The 18119-nt window shown below is 36.3% G+C and overlaps 1 pseudogene; it reads right to left on the bottom strand.

Annotated features, from left to right (window-relative positions):
- Positions 1–509: 509 nt before the first annotated feature.
- Positions 510–992, bottom strand: LOC140602853 (ATP synthase subunit d, mitochondrial pseudogene; annotated as a pseudogene).
- Between the last annotated feature and the right edge of the window lie 17127 nt (positions 993–18119).

Below are 18119 nucleotides of genomic sequence, written 5' to 3'. Positions count from 1 at the left end.
AAGATAGATAGCAGAGGGCACTGAATTCAGGCAGACATAGGTTACAATTTCAGCTCTGCTGCCTTTTCTGTCTTTCTTTTTTGATAAATAAATAGAAAGTAGGAATACCTACCTATCAGAATTGTGAAAGTTAGATGGTGAGTAGAGATGAAGCTCCTAGCACACAAGGAATCATGGCAACTTTATTACTGCAGGTTGAATATTGTACATCCCTGCAAATGGCCTCTCCCAACCCTGTTCTTTTACCATAATCATATGCCTAATCCTCTACTCCAACTGGACCTCCTTCAGTCTATGCAGGGCTAGACGACACCTATGAATCCATGAGCTGGAGAAAAGGAGAAATAAAAAAAATTGAGCGATAAATTGTAGGATAGCACAGAATATGATCTATGTTTTTTTTTCCATATCATTATTTTTAATGTCCAACGTTTATAATATGAGGGCCAGAGCTTTCTCCCCAACTCAAGTTTATAAATTTTCTTTTTTTTTCTTTTTTTTTTTTAAGTTTATAAATTTTCGTTTAGCTTGTGAGGCCAATAGGGATACTTCTTGTTGTCTAATTTTGTTTCTGGGAAGACATCATTCAGGTCCTCAATGGTCATCTGATCAAATGGAATTATGTTCTTCATCTTCTCCAGCTCTTTTTCATATTCTTCAGTCCTGGCTTTTGAGAGAGACAAAAACTTAGCACAGCTTTTCACATCTTTTTTCTCAGCATCCACCTGGACAGTGTGTTTATCCTCTGGCACAGGAACCTTCAGGGCATTAAACTTTTTCTCAAAGTCGTCTACCAAGCCAGCCTTTGCCACATTGGCCTTGTTGTAAGCCCAGTCGATAGCAGGTGGTTTCTCAGGAAGAGTAGCCAACCTGGAGGTAAGCGTCTCATTCCTAGGTTTCAAGGAGTTGGCAATGGCCTTCTGATTTCGGGATATGATCTCCCCAAAAGCTACCCAGTAAATGGTTTTTAGAGCAAGTTTTTGCCCGACCATCTTGAGATCCTTCACCAACCCCGGCGGCCCACAGTCCACAGCCTGATCTATGTTTGAAAAAAGCATTTCCCAGTATCTTTTCTCAGCCATGTCCATGGCAATAATTCTGTCCATCCATTCATTCATGAATTGAATAAGCATTGATTAAACTTTGACTATGTGCCAGATCCTTGTCCATGTTCTCAGACCTACCTCTTTCCTGAGCCAATGTAAGCTAAAAATCCATTTATGAGCTAAAGTGGGGAATTTTTTGGTGCCAATTATTATGTGATTACAATTTTCTCATTTCCCAACACCAAGGAAGCTTTTCTTTATTTACCTCCAGACTATTACATAGCATATGGTTTGTTTTTTGGATATTTTCTTCACACTTTCCTAATTAGATAAATTTTGTCTTCAAACTCCCTATTTAGAACATATTCCAAGACTGTGTCCTGGTTACTTGCATTTTTAAAATTCAAAAGATATCTATTCAAGTTTCTGTGATTTTTTTTTTTCTGCTAGTCAGATCTTATCCCCATTTCTATTTATTTTGAAATGTGCTGACACATCATGGGAATTCCAAAGCTCCCAATATTGGGGAAATTGCCACTTGAAAAAAAGATCTATTCAGCGCTCTCCTAGGTCACTTATAAAATATTGTGTTTAAGATAGTCTAGCAGCGATGAGACATAGATCTAACCCTCAATGTATCAGTGACGCGTTGTGAAAAAGAAGATGAGACAACTCTGGCCCTCAGTTTCCATGTCTTGAAAACTGGGAAATAGTATCTTATTTTTCGATGAGAGTACTGTGCAAAATAAAGTTAGATATATGATAGAACCTTGATAATTATAAAGTGCCCTATAATAAATATTAACAATTTGCATCTCACCTGAACTAAACTATACCATTAAAGCCGATTTGTATCTGAGTACTGGAGAGAATGATGAGTTGGAATAGATTAGGGTTCCTAGTGAACCCAAATAAAACAAGACAAAAACTCACGTCAGAGAAGTGCAAGGTCAAGGATACTAGCAAGTGGGCCTGATCCAGGGTCCCTCTATTTGCCCTCACAGAAGGGTACCCTGTGCTATAAGACCAGATTCAGCAGCCCTACTAGGGTCAGGAATCTACTAGAACCTTAGAACCATAGGATTCCTGCTTTTTATATACTTTTTCTTGGAGGGATGGAGAAGAGGAGGCTGTGCACACTAGTACTCACTGGACAGTCTTCTTTCCATGAAAGGAAAGATTCTTCTGTGCCACCCCAATGCCTGCATTTACAAACCATTTCTTTCTGTGCTTTTGGGCCTTCTCAAAGCTTATCAGCTGGCCAACTTCATCTGACCACCATGTCCCCAAAGGCCTTCAGGAAAAAAGAGGAGTCAGGCTTTGCCTTCAGCCTCTGAGAGGTGACAGAGGTTAGATACTGAGTGTAATCAGTGGGGAAGACAAAGAATGCTGGCAACTGTCCAGTGAACATGACACATGGCAGAGACAAAAAGACACAAACCCAGGTCTGACTCTGGGATAAAGCAGGTTATGATAGAGTTCTCATTTGTTCATTCATTCAACTCTTAGGACAGACATGGTGAGTCCTAGCTTAGAGGCTGGCATGAGCACTATATGTAAATTTTATTTGAGGTGCACAGAGTAGGTTGTTAACAAATTTGCATCTTTCCTTTTGCTCCAATCTGCAAAGTTGACAATTTCAGAAACAGTAATGTGGGGAATAATTTTGATCTAAGAAACGTAGTGGACCTAAGGCCTGCCTGAGCTCTCTACTGCTTCTTGCCCAGCCAACTTCAGGTCTCTGCATACTATGATCCAAACTCCAAGGAATCAAGATGGAAGGTAAAATATTTAATATGCCGTATTTTTCAGACGTTGTTTTTCCAAAAACATTTCCATTGATATTTATATCTTATAAATATATCTCAAATATATTCATGATTTGTCATTAATTAGAAAGTGGAGTATGCTTTTTGCTTAATTTTTAAATAGTTTTATATCTAGAAGTTTCAATTTGCTTTAGATCTTTTAGTTAATATTAGATCTTTCTCAGATGTTTCTTTTTTGTTTTCCTGAGTAAACCATGTAGGTAGGAATATATTCACAGTAATAAATTTTCAGAGTGACATTTTTTTTCTTTTTCCTTTTTAACATTTCTGTTTCACATTTTTATACTGGTTTCTCTGCTGGTCTTTGGTCAGCACTGAGCATGATTTATAGTTGCAAGCATTTCCTTTGTAGAAAACTGAAATTTTTTCTATGCCTGGAAAATGTGTGTGTGTTCTTTAAGACAGTGCAAAAGAGAAGCCCTTTTAATGCGCAGATACTCTGATGGAACTCTGCAAGTCAGAATCATTGCAAGGTTTACCAGGATTATCTTGCAGTTTATATCTCATAGTGGGGATGTTTCCACTTCTGGGAAATGCATAGTGTTCATCAGGATTCCGTGGGACTTGAGGGGAGGGAGGTGAAAACAGTCCGCCAAAAACCAGTTAGGATCCGTCATGACTTACCTCTCCTCAGTGTATTCTTATTTCCCAAAATCTTCTAGCCCATTGATGATTAAATGCTTTATTACTGAATTGAGGGTTTTTTAAAACATGTTTACCAGTTAATAATAAAACACGGCTCAGGTTTTAAACAAAATTTAGCCCTCAAGGCCGTCTATAACTCAGTACTGCGACAATCTGAAAATTTTATAAGAACCTAATAAGATGTGGGAGGTTGGTGCACTTTTGAGAAATGCCCAGAAATGGAATTTAACCCTCACCCCCAACAAATAACCACACAGATGAAAAGGAGAGGTGACACATATATTTAATATAAACCTAATGAAACAATAGGAAAAAAATTGGGGGGCCCTGAGGGGCACCAACTCTTGATCTCAAGTCAGGTCTTGTTCTCGGAGTTATGAGTTGAAGCCCTGTGTCTGGCTCTGCACAGGGTGTGAAGCCTCCTTAAAACAAACAAACAAACAAACAAACAAACAAACAAACAAACAAACAAACAAACTGTAGAAACTGCAGACAAGAGAATACCACCATCCCAACAACAAAAGCATAATAGAAAACTTGCTGCAGTGCTGTCCCTCAATATTAAGATTACAGCTTTGATTGCAGCATAAACAAATAATCTGTGTTTAAGTCACTGTTAAAACAGGAAAAAAAATGAAAAAAGAAAAATATTGTCTGTCTGTACTCATCCCTGCAAGGCACACTTAAAGTTCACTCTAATTCTGTGAAATATATTTTTGAGGAAAATTCAGCTTTTGCAGCTTTTGCCAACTAAACATCAGAAATCTTTCAAGAATCTACAAATGTTTCCAACTCCAGTATTTATTGGGCTTTTTGTAATATAGATGGATACTGCAGAAATTGGCATTGAGTTATATTTAGTGATAGAAATATTCTATAAAATGGAAAGAATGTATTATTTTTTTTTGATCCGTGAATTCCCCTGAAGACCTGAATTATCTGCAATAAAAAAGCAGATAAAAAATGCTTGGGCATGCAGACTCCAAAATAACTATTTTTCATAAAGAAATATATATCCTTGCAACTTGGTGGATGAGAAGACAACACAATTCCAGGTATGATTTATTTCTTATGTTCAGAGAGCTGAGCTCTAACTGGATTACATTTATTTAAATATCATTGAAATGTCTCTATTTTTAATTTTGTGGCTTAACCCACATGATTCAGGATCCTAAACTATACCTTGCAAGCGAAGCTAACATTCACCTTTTCCAATGTAGGACGGTTAAGTGTCCAGTTGACATGAAGGCCACGTATTGGTGGTATCACTAATGTGAGTATTTAGAGCCATTAGGTTCTATAAATATTCTATGAATATTTTAAAAACCAGTAGACTGGAGTCTCCTAAGATTTTGTGTGCACTATCTACCTCCCTCTATTAATTTTGTCCAAACCTTCTTCATATAGTGAATTTGTAAATATTCTGTAGAGACTTTGTCCATTTCTAGAGAGGATATAACTCCTTTACCCTCTGGGTCAGGAATCCAGTGTCTTATATGAGTTTGCTGCCAAAAGGGACTTTGAATCAGCTATTTGTTATTACGAGTGTCTTAAATGGAAGGCTCCTTAGAACAAGATGTTTTCCATAAAGGAAACCCAGCCATATAATGAATCCTATCTGATTCTTTATTTCATTGGCTTTATCTCTGACTGGAGATTTGCCTTCCTACCCCTAACTATCAAATGCCTTGTAGTAGAAAATGAGAAAGGTCCATCTACTAATTATGGAATTGATCTGAATTAAATTGCAAGCATACTTTTACAACGGGAGATGTAAAATTGCCTTAGGTTGAGGCCTACACACACAACCAGTGAACTGTTTGATGTGTCACAAAGACAAAGCAAAGGAAATTGAGTTCAGCATTTTGGTAAAAACCTCTTACCAAAATAGTATTTATAAATTGTTGCAGTACCTTTGTGGATGCTGATTGCTTTACATAAATAAAATTCTCCCTTGCTTAGTTAATCTAAATAATTTTTGTATTTTATTTCCTCTTTTCTCTGAAAAACACCAAGAACAAAATATTGCAAGCACTCTTATAAATAGAAAAAAGCTAACAGTGTATTGCAGAGGACAACTTCATAGGCAGAAATTCCTAGCAGTGTTTTTTACCACTTAGGTTTTACAGTAAATTAACAGAAATGATTATATACAATTTTTGTTTCAAGTGTTCTCGTAATGACAAGTATTGTTAACAATTCTAATCTGGCTCCCAGGAAAACTTTACAAACATACAGCTTTTTATCTGTATTTCTTATGTTCAAATTCATGTCTTTCCTTTTATCCTTCTTATATTCTTGAGTGGATGATGAGAAATTGAAATATAAGCCCCCTTGAAATTTTGTGGATTGATTCTGAACAGTTCAGAGCTGCACCTGTGATTGCCCAAAGATTAGAGACAGGTTGAAATTCATGAAGTATATGTGAAAAGCCACTGATGATGGGTACTTGAAAAAAATCAGAATTTTAAAAAGAATTTATATTATAAAGAGGTTATTGAGTTTAAGGAGAAGTGAGGTACATTTGATAGAAGGTAAGAAACCAAGGGATCTTCATTATATAAGTCTAATTCTTGGCATGCTCTAGCTTATTACTGCTTCTTGAACATGCCCAAACATGCCACTGCTTTGGATTTTAGGCATTTGCTCTTCTCCATACCCGGACATTCTTTCCCCAGATATTAACATGGCTCATAGGGCACCTGGGGGGCTCAGCCACTTAAGCATCTGCCTTCAGCTCAGCTCATGATTCCAGGGATCGAGGATTGAGTCCCACCTTGGGCTGCCTGCTCAGCAGGGTGCCTGCTTCTCCCTCTCCCCCTTGCTTGTGCTCTCTCTCTCCCTCGAATAAATAAAATCTTTTAAAAAAATTATGGCTCACTCTGTCACTTTATTTTTTTTGTCACTTTCTTTAGATGTCTGTTCAGATGTTATCTTATTAAAGAAAAATTTTCTACCCTCTTATTTGAAAAGCACATCCCTATCAACCTCTAATTTCCTTCTTAACTTAATTTTTCTTCCTAGCATTGATCATCACTTAATATACATTTTGTTCTCTGCTAGATCCTCAATGCCTTCAACAGTTCTTGGAACTCTGAGATGGGGCTCAATTTATTCATATTGAATAGAGAAATAATTTTAACTGTTATTATATATTATCTAGTGAATTTAGTGTATTACGAATGTTATAATGATACCTGCTAAGTATGTTGTTAGAATAAACAGAGTAAGATGGTTTTGAAGGATATTTGATCCAGGCTTTAAAAAGTCCCCACACATTTTTTTGAAGATTTCTTTCTCCAAATAAACAATGGCTTACTGCTAATTGTATAGTTTATTCTTATTGTACAATCCAAAACAAAAAAAAATATTGATGTACAGGATTTTGATAAACTTTTCTATTTTAATAGTGCATCTCACGAGGTGATTGTGATGTGTCTTGATATTCTCATTACAATTCCACTTCATTTCATAACATATTGTTGTTTGGGGGCCTACTGTACTTCATGTTTAGTGGGCTACTCCAAATACTATGTTGCTCAAGGGCCCTTCTGTTTGATGCAAGTTTTGACAGAGAAACCTTGAATTGTTTTTCTGATCTTCCCGATACATTTAGTTATAGGTGACACCAGTTGCTATACGTTGGGAACTCCTCAATAGCTATGGCTTCCCTGGAGTTAGCCACAGAGAATGAAGGCTAGAAGTCTTAATGAAGACAGTGACTAATCTAGGGTGTAAATTCTAGAAGCTTTATTGAGCTCTTGCTGTGTATTCACATCAAGGGAAATTGTTTAAGTTCTAAAGCATAATTTGTGGAAGAAAGTTTTCATAAAATTTTGGATGAATTAACCTTTCCTCACTTTCCAGCATCTTTCATAAGCCCTGTTAATTCATACCTCTCCCAACACTATAACAACACAAAACAATAAAAACAAAAGAAAAATATAGTCCATAAAAGAACAGATTAATCTGCTGTCTTTCACTAATTTTTTTAAATTAAAATTTAATTTAAAAATTCAAAAAAATTAAAAATAGAAAATTTTCATTAAAATTAAAAATTAAATTTGGGGTGTCTGGGTGGCTGAGTCAGTTTAGTGTCTGACTCTTGATTTTGGCTCAGGTCATGATCTCAGGGTTGTGAGACTGAGCAGTAGGGTTCTGTTCAGTAATGAGTCAGCTTGCATTTCTCTCTCTCCCTCTGTCCCTCCCACCACTCTACTTTCTCTCTCTCTCCCTCTTTCTCTCTCAAATAAATAAATAAATAAATAAATAAATAAATCTTTAAAAAATCTCCTCTTTATAAGACGCTGTGAGGGAATGAAAAGGTGAGTCACAGGGAGCAAACATTTGCAAAGCACACATATGCATATGATATGTATGCTTCAAGATATATGATAAAGGATACACATTTAGATTATGCATAGCAGTCCTCCCTTATCCTCAGTTTTACTTCTACAGTTTTAGTTAACCATGGTCAACTGTGGTCCAGAAAGGGATGATCCCCTCTTGTGACCTATTGTCAGAAGTCAGTAGTAGCCTAACCCCAAGTCCCCGTGCCTACATCGTTCCCCTCACTTCATCCCATCACCTAGGGGTTTTATCCTCTCCCATCATCACAGGAAGGCTTAGTACAGTACAATAAGATACTTTGAGAGAGAGAAAGAGACCACATTCACATAACTTGTATTATAGTATATTGCTTCAATTATCTGATCGTATTAGTAGTTATTGTTCTTAATCTTTTACTGTGTCCAATTTGCAAATGTATCATAGATACTTCTGTATAGGAGAAACATAGTATATGTAGATTTGGTAGTATCCACAGTTTCAGGCATCCACAGAGGTCTTGGAACATATTTCCTGTAGATAATGATGAGACTACCATAAAAAACTCTTACAATAGTAGTAAAGAAAATGGGCAAAATATTTTCATAAATCACTAAAATATCTACTGATGACAACATGTCAAAAGATGCTCCCTATCTCTAGTTATCCTGAAAATACAAATTAATGAGATACCACAATGAGCTAACAACATACCCCTATTAGAACGGCTTAAAAAAAAAAAAAAGACTTACTCCATGAAGTGTTGGCAAAGTTCTTGGGGGAGTTAGAACTGTCATACATTCCTATTAGGAATGCAAAATGACACAACCCCTTTGGAAAATAGTTTGACAGTTTCTTAAATAGTTAAACATAAACTCAGCTCTTCTGCTCTTAGCTATTTACTCAAGAGAAATGAAAGCTTATGTCTTTAGAACAACTTTTACATTGTTAATATCAGCCCTATTTTTATTATTTATTTATTTATTTTTAAAGATTTTATTTATTTATTCATGAGAGACACACAGAGAGAGGGCAGAGACATAGGCAAAGGGAGAAGCAAGCTCCCTGCAGGGAGCCTGATGTGGGACTTGATCCCAGACCCCAGGATCACACTCCCTGAGCCAAAGGTAGATGCTCAATTGTTGAGCCACCGTGGCATCCCAGCCCTATTTTTAATAACTACAAATAACCCAAATGTTCATCAGCAGATAAATGAATAAACAAACTGCTACGTATTATAAAATAGAGTACCAGCCTATAGTGAAAAGGAATTTATGCTGCAACATGCAGGATCTAAATGTCAGTAGAATAACTATGCTAAATAAAAGAAGCTATATAAAATAGGATCCAATATGGTTCTATCTGTTCTAGCAAATGAAAATTAACATATAGTGGTACAAAGCAGATAAATGGTTGCTTTATATGGGAGGAAGGGAGCATGAGAGAGGAGTTACAAAGGGGCAGGAGAAAACTTGGGAATGAGAGGTTTGTTCAATATCTCCATTGTGATGAAGACATAGTGGGTGTATATATGTTAAAACATCAACATAGCATGAACAATTACTTTATGTTAGTTATGTCTCAGCACTTCTGCTAAATAAAACCACAAAATATAAAACCCCACTATAGCTGTCATCCCTATACCTCAGTCTTGTGCTCCAGGCCACTACATAGGTGTCCCTGGGTGTATGAATTGGTTGGCATTGGGTGAGGGACTCACCATGGCACATCTCAGCTATGAGTAGAGTGTGGAGATGTGATATTCCTTTGACGTCATCCTGAAAGCTCTATTGAAGGATTTGCTGTAGGGTGAAGGCTCACAGGCAATGCTCAGACTTGGCCTGTTTAGTTACCATCTAACATAAATGAAAAAGCAGATGTCACCAAAAATAGAGATTAAGTCTGAATGGCAGATTTGAGACATTTCTTGCCACATGTGGCCCCTCAGGCTTGTTTATATGTCCAATTTAATGACAACTCCTCTAGTGTCCTCTAGCACTTCCAATTACTCTAGTAATTTCAAATTTCACAACTCACATTCCAAGAAGTTAGATGCTGCTGAGACCTTGGATTTTAGTTTGAAATATGACACTGCATTCCACTAGCCATCTTGTTTTTACCACAACTCTCCCACAGCTGTTTAAGGCTATTAATATTAATGTTCTAGGAGATTTACAATTGCTCACCAGGAGGAAAAGAATGCGAGTGAACCACAAACCTTCCTTTTAGCACAGGCCAGCAAAGATATGCCCGTGTTTCGTTACGGAGTAATGTCAGATTTCATTTTTCTTGGTCTCACATAATTTAGTTTTCCTGTCTTGCAAAGGTTGCTCAAGTTGAATAATTATATACTTACAATCCCTGCATGTTTAGTGGACAGGATTTACGAAGGTGTTAAGACAATTTCAAAAGGGGAAAACAAGAGTTAAATAAGTCACAAGGTAGGAATTGTACATTATTCCCTTCATGTGCATTTATTGAGCACATCCTAGGTACCGGGCACCATATCAGAACTGGATGAACAATCGTGAGCAAAAACCAACCTGTTTCTTGTCCTCATAGAGTTTCTAGTGCAGGAAATGCTTTGGATTAGATGTGCAGCTCATCATAAACTCCAGCTCTGGTTGTTTTTTCCTCTTTCCCAACCAAATTATCCTCATTCAATAAATTGATGCTTCTATTACTGAAGTTATAGAATACTTGGAAATGAGAGGATTTTGCTCTAAGACCTCCTGAGAGGATAAGCCCTTCTCATCCCGTGTCTCCTCTACCTTTGCCTCCTTCTCCTCTCATGCTTCCTTCTTTTCCTATTTGCCCTCCTTCTCTTTCTTTTATCATTTTCAATTTTTAATTTTGAAATAATTTCAGGTGTCCAAAATGTGCAAAATTAGTTCAAAGAGTTCTGCTATATCCTAACCCAGAATCCCCAGCTTTTAATACATCTTTATTTGCTTTACCATTCTCTCTCTCTCTCGTTCTTTTTCCCCCTCTCTCCATGAGTATGGCTATGGATATAAATGTAAACATAAATATAAATATACTTGTAGTTACATACTCTATTTCTAAAATATTTGAGAGTAATTTGCAGACATAATACCCTTTACATCTAAGTACATCAGTATACATCTTCTGTTACTTAACCACATTACAATGAATAAAATAAACTAACATTAATAGCACTAGTATAGAATCTAGAAGCCATATATTCAAATTCATTCATTTGTGCCTCGAACTTTCTTACCTAATCCAGGATCACACGTTGCAGATAGTTGTCATGTCCCTTACCTTACTAACTATAACAGATCCTCAGTTTTTGTTTTTTAATGACTTAGATTTTTTTTTTTTTAAAGGTTACAGGCCAGTTATCTTGTTAAATGTTTCTCAGTTTGGGTTTGTCTGTCTGATGCTTCCTTTTTTAAAATTTTTTTTTAATTTTTTATTTACTTATGATAGTCACAGAGAGAGAGAGAGAGGCAGAGACATAGGCAGAGGGAAGAAGCAGGCTCCATACACTGGGAGCCCAATGTGGGATTAGATCCTGGGTCTCCAGGATTGCGCCCTGGGCCAAAGGCAGGCGCCAAACCGCTGCACCACCCAGGGATCCCTGTCTGATGCTTCCTTATTAGTAGGTTCAAGTTATGCACTTTAGGCAGGAATATCACAGGAGCAACGTGTCTTTCTCAGTATATCATGATGCGCTATATTAATGGGAGAGTGATTTCAGCTTTGTCCACGTGGTAAAGGTGTTATCCACCAATTTTCTCCAAAGTAAAGCCATTTCCCCTTTGCACTGTGTTGCAAGCTTAATACTGTGTTGAAAGCTGCTTTGAGATTATATAATTATCCTGCTTTTCAGTATACTTTTATTTACAAATCTATTGATAATTCTTACCTGACACCGTTATTACTAGGGTGGTGTCCAAACAGTGATTTTCTATTTCTATCATTCCTTTTATCTTTATTAGTCAGAATTCCACTGTGAGGAACAGCTTTCCTTTTTCCCCTGAAAACTCCTTTTCTGAATCCTCTCTGTCTGTCCATCCATCCATCCATCCCTATATTTATTTTTTCATCCATGCATTACATAATTCTATGTAATACTAAAGACCTCCATGATATAGACCTATTTCATTCTTCTCATCTAATTGAATTTGTACAGAAGGCTCCTAGTGTTGGTCCTACTCACAATATTACTTTCTAAGGATAATAATGAGGTGTTAAAAAATTACTACTTTCTACAGGATTATAGCAGAAAACAGGATAGAAGTCCATTCTTTAAAATCTATTGGAAACTCATCCATGAGAGAAAGATTCTTGCTTTCCAAAGTGATCTTGCATCATCCGATGAATCCAAATATATTCATGAACATGTGTTTGGACTGTCTGTACTCCTCTCCTACTCTTCTTGTCAAAAGATAATCTCCAACTGGATTGTAGGCTGAGATTGTAACGCCCACCTATACTAAATCTGATGTTTCTATCAGGTTGACTGTCTGACTCAAGTTCTACACTTGACGTTTATTCGAAAGACACAACTTCTGTTCTCACGATAACCCTCACATCTGTCCATGGTCTGGCTTGACTTGAACTTCCCAAATTTGGGATTTTAGTCCTATTGTTCTACTCTGTTGCCAAGGGCATATAGAGAACTCAAAAGATTACAAATGAAATCAGTTAAGTCCATTTAACCTAAGGGCACAGCAACACATTACAGAAACAGAAATGCTAATAAACTTTCTTTCAAAAATATAGAAGCCTAGGTTTTTACATTTTTCTTATATATGTCAATTGTGGATAAAATAATATAATCAGAGATGCCACTAATCTGGTGCCTAATATGTGTCCCTGGTGCCTCACATTTCACTATCTCAAAGTCTCATAAAACCCTAGTTTCATGTTGATATCCCAATTTTTTACATCTACAGCAGAGGATTTAGAGAGGTTGCATAACTGGACTGAACTCAAAGTTAACAGGTAGAAGGGCTATAGATTTCAAATCCAAGTTTGACTTAAGAAAAAGTCGAATTTTCCCCCTGCATTACATTGACAACATACCTGTTGCCAGGAGCAAATATACGGAAGAATGAACATGTATAAAGAAAAGCTTATTTGATTCCTTGGCAGAAAAATTCAAATTCTGTCATCTTTAGAGTACAACAGAGCACTCAAGTTCAAAGTGTTTATCTGACTTGGTTTTTCTTGTTCTGCTCCATCTAATTCTTTCCTTCTTTGTGATATCAGTGTACTTCAAAATCCAAGAACATGCTCAAAATATACATTATTTAAAAACCTTAAAATCTGAGAGATAATGATGATGATAGTACTTTATCCCCAAGACAATTTACAACTAGATCAAGCTTTGAGTTTCTATTCCTGTAAACTGAACTCACTCAATTGAATTTTCTGTTTCAAACAGCAGGTGGTGGTGGTGGGTTATTCTATCAAGTTTAAGTACTTCTAGATATTGCTGTATTGTAGAAAGCAATACGTAACACATATTTTGGTTTCAGAACGATTCACATCATCTTGTTAAGATTTATTTTGTAAAATAATATGCATGATGAGGTCTTATATTATTTAAAAATATTGTATGTATGTAAATCTTTTAGAACAAAGAAGACAATTGTATGTATGCAAAACACATATCATTTAAATCATTTAATCAGTTTAGTACTTCACACAATTATTTAATGGTTGTAATATATATTTTAGGTAATAAATGTGATTTAGTATTGGGGCTTAAATATTTATATCAAGTATACTTTAAATTTGTAATTTACTATAGAAATAGTAGTACTACATGGTAAAGACTAAAGAAATTGTTGTCATTTAGTAAAAGAATTGGTGGGAAATTGATTTATTTTCACTCCTTCAATTAATTTCTCATTGAGTAATGATTACCTTTAATCTTTTCTGACTAATCCTTTAAAATACTATATATTTTCTATTACTCATCAGTCTACATTCCTATTCCACTATTTTCGAGATCTCTGAATAATTTAAGTCTCAACTATGTTTCAGTTCTCAACTGGCTAAAAATGTAAGGGGGGCAGTATTTTCCAGAATCTTTGATTTGGGACTAGATTTGGTTGAATAGTGGGAAAGGACAAGAAAAAAAGGAGCTTATTGTACTCTTTGATAGCTATTTCCTTATTAGTGAAAATACTTTTTGAATGTTGTAGTTCTCTAGGCCACGATGATAGTGATGATATTTTATTATTTGATCCAGTCGCTTCCAGGTCCCAGGGTACATGAAGTAAAGGTAATGCTTATAAACTTGACCGATCAGAGACAATAATAGGCAGCAGATGGTATCTCTAAAGATTTCCATTACTGTTTATGGCAGATGGACTGGAGGAGTGGAAAAGTAGGTGGCTAGAAACTGTGGGAATGAGGTAGAACCAGGCGGCTGGTAAGGACCTAGGGGTCGTGTGGGAGGAAGAGAGGTTAAAATTGAGGCAGGAGATAAAGAGAAATATGGTGTATTAGCAAAAGGACTAAAAGTGCTGTAGATCAGAGTCTACAAAGTGGAGATGTAGGAACCACTTACATTTGTTTTAGGGCCAATGTGTATGATTTCAACATTTTTATTGTGGCCGCTGTGAAATTGGAGCTGAAGTATAGTGGCAAGGGCATTACCAAGCAGTCGTGAATGATTAGCTGTTCTACGGCAGGGTTGAACTGAGTGCAATCAATACCTCCAAATGCCTGGTCAAGGGCTACTTGGAAAAACAGTGCTTAACCAAACTGAGCCTTCTACCCTTCCCTCATCCCTTTCAGTTTTCATCATTTCCAAATAGAAAGCTAACAAATTCTATTATATACGGCATATATACTCTGTATATCTGATCATATATATTCATATATTATATATTCATATATATCACATGCATGATGTATAAATGCAATATGTATTATATATGTACGTATATCCATATTCTTAAAATTGCAACCCCTACTGAAACAGATGTTCTGTAGGGTAGGAACTTGGGAATCACATTGTAAAATATTTTTCCATATAACTATCATGTACAGTACTGTTGTGAACCACTGGTCTGGATACCTTAATATAATGAAACAAAACTAAAAAAGGAACAGTACAGGTATAGTAGAAACAAACCAGGTTTGTGTGGCTTGAAATCATAAATATTTGGAACCCTCTTTAAGGAATAAAATTTAAAAATTACAACACAAGATTACATGCAATATCTTCATCTGAGGCATAAACATTGAGGACATCTTTACTTCTTATCAGCCTGGACATGTTTCTGGGCCCTTCTGAGTTGAGAATAATGGCCTCATGTGCTCATCAAGCTGAAATGAGCTCACAGACCCTCATGGGCAGTGAAATACCTGCAGCTTGAAGGGGATCATCCTCTTCATCTCTGATTGCCCAGTTCATAGTGAGGAGTGTGAAGTAAACACAGGAAACTGTTCAAGATCTGAGATACTCAGTAAGACAAATATGCACACCTGCATCCTCTGTTCTCTCATTTTTCCAGAGAAATCCAACACTCTTACATGCTCAAGCCTTAGTGAGCATTTGTTGAATAAATGAATGATTTAATGACAAATACATAAATGGATGAATGAATGAATGAATGAATGAATGAAAGGAAACATTTATGGTTCATGCCCCGCTATCATAAGATATGGTTGGGCTGAACTTTAGAAGTGAGTTGTTCTTTTGAGGATTTTAAACTGATTAAAGGCATCCTGGGGTAATTGTGGTTAATTGACACAAAAAAGATTGCAGTTTATCAGAGTGGAGTTTATCTGTAAGGGCCTCTTGGAGGAAGGGCCTTTTTGCAAAGCTTTGGAAGGAGCTTGTTTACAAAAAAACAAGAAAGTCATTCCAAAGGCCATTTCTTCATTTCCATTTCAACATTACGGTACTATTAGTGCTCATTCACCTTGTGCAACTGGGTGGTTTTAGTGAAAAGTATTTAGGCTTTCAAAATAGGCAAAATAAATATTTACTAAGTGTCCCCTGTGGAAAAAACACAGGAAATTATAAGACATCTAAAAGATATGTCTTTGTAACCACACTAATTGTCACCACAACCCACAGAGTCAGACTTCAGGAGCTTCATGACTTCCCAGGAGCACAAGATCTTAGATATTAACAGATAGTGGAAATAAAATTCAGACCTTACACTCTGATTTAATATCCACGATCTCTTACTTTATCATTTTAAGTAACAAAATATTGTTTTTTGCTTTTTGTGAAAGTATAAGTAGACAAAGAACTTTTCTGTATTTTAATAATTCCTCTGTTGAGAATAAAGTGACTTTTAATTATTTGCATTAATTTTATAACATTTTCTACTGAGATCAAAAAGGGCTATATATAGCCCTTTGGCACAATGGCACCACACTGTGTCTAAATCCTACCCTTCTCACACACAATGTGGTGAGGTATGAAGACCCCAAATTACACACACACATACACACACACGAAGTATGATGTGTATGCACATATATCTAATGCTTACGTATGTGTATGGACATATATGCAATACATATGTATGTATGTACATATATCTAATACTTTTTATATTTTGAAAAGAGAAGAAGGAGTTTCAAAAAGAAACTTTAAACATGCTATTTAGATATTTGCTTTCTCTGATGAGGAAACATATGTAGGCTAAAGTATATAAAATAACTACACAACAGACTAGTTTGTAAACTGTGATATGACCAGGAACCTTCTGGAATATAAGTGCAATGTGAAATTTATGCTTCTGGGTTTTTTTTTTCTATATCCATTATGAATTTTAATTACACACATATCAGAAAAGGGGTGCGGGGTGGCTCAGTCAGTTAAGCATCTGCCTTGGCTCAGGTCATGATCTCAGAGGGTCCCAAGGTCAAGCCCCCTGGGCTCCCTGCTCAGCGGGGGATCTACTTCTTCTCCTCCTCCCTCTGCCCCTTTCCCTATTTGTGCTTTCTCTATCTCTATCTCTGTCTCTGTCTCTCTCTTTTGCATGCACACTCTCTCTCTTTCAAATAAATACATAAAATATTTTAAAAAATAAACACAGTATCAGAAGGAATAAGGCTTTGATAAGGCTCTTACAGTTTAGAGAAATAAACTTGTCCAATAATCACAAGTAGCTTTTTCTGATTTTTTTCTCCTTTTATCAGTCTTGCAGTTCTGAAGGAGCCTGCCTGAGACTTGTTTATATAAATAAATATGCCTTGTTGCTTTGTGTGTGTCTAAAGGGAGACCTTTGAGCCCATTCCCTTTAGTTGACCTCTAAAACCAAGTTAAAAAAATAAATAAAAAAATAAAACCAAGTTTAAGCCATCCTGATCTTTCTCTATAAATACTTCAATCTTTTATTTTTCACAGGCATTTCTCACAATGCCTCTGCTTTATACCAACAATGTGACAGAACCTGAAGACACATGATTTAGGACATGTGTTTCTGGTTTGTGACTGTTCAAGGTGCAAATTAAACGCAAGAGGGCAATCCCAAACAGAGCGTGTGTGGCCAAATTAAAGAGGTTTATGCATCCATAAAGGAAGACCGGATATAGGAATTCTAATTAGGAAAATAATATGATATTGTCTCTGGGCTCCCAAAAGCTCATTCAAAATGCTAAACTTCCTTGGAAGTTCTTCGCATTTACTTTTCATTTGAAGTTCCAAATTATTTTTGCAAAATCTGTCCTGCAGGATACTATTAAACTAGATGCCCTCACTTTGTTTTCAGGGTTCAAGGACTGTGCATGTGTGCTATTGATTTAATTCCCAAATTCTGGCATATGTCCCGAAAGAAAAAAAAGGTATAAAACTCGACACCCCAAAGTGCCCATTAGTCAGCTCCGAGCATGCCAAGTTGTCGAGCGATATTACAGTCATGATCTTTAAAGCATTTGTAAAAAAGCTGGATAAGTTTGCGTAAAAAGCTGGATTTTATGGCCTGCTCTATGCCAAAGAGATTGTCCAGCAGAAAGCACCCTGGTAAGCCTAATTATTACTCCACATATGGTACGTGGCATTATAAGCTATTTTGAGTTTTGGGGGGAAAGGAGAGCCAAGTGACAACCACAGCTGGGCGTGCTGAGCAATTTTAACTCCAAATCTGACGTCCCCATGTTGGCAGAGCATAAGACACAAAATGCTGCTTCAGCGAACTATCTCTCACATATTTAACTTGAGGGCAAATAATTTTGTTAAAATTTATGGGGTGGGTGGGGATGGGATTGAGATACAGAAAGTCAGGATAGTGCATGTATACTCAGTAAGGATTGTTCTTCAGAATAT

The sequence above is a fragment of the Canis lupus genome, chromosome 13, assembly GCF_048164855.1.
Source record: "Canis lupus baileyi chromosome 13, mCanLup2.hap1, whole genome shotgun sequence".
NCBI lineage: Eukaryota > Metazoa > Chordata > Mammalia > Carnivora > Canidae > Canis > Canis lupus.
This window is presented reverse-complemented; position numbering and strand designations above follow the sequence as displayed.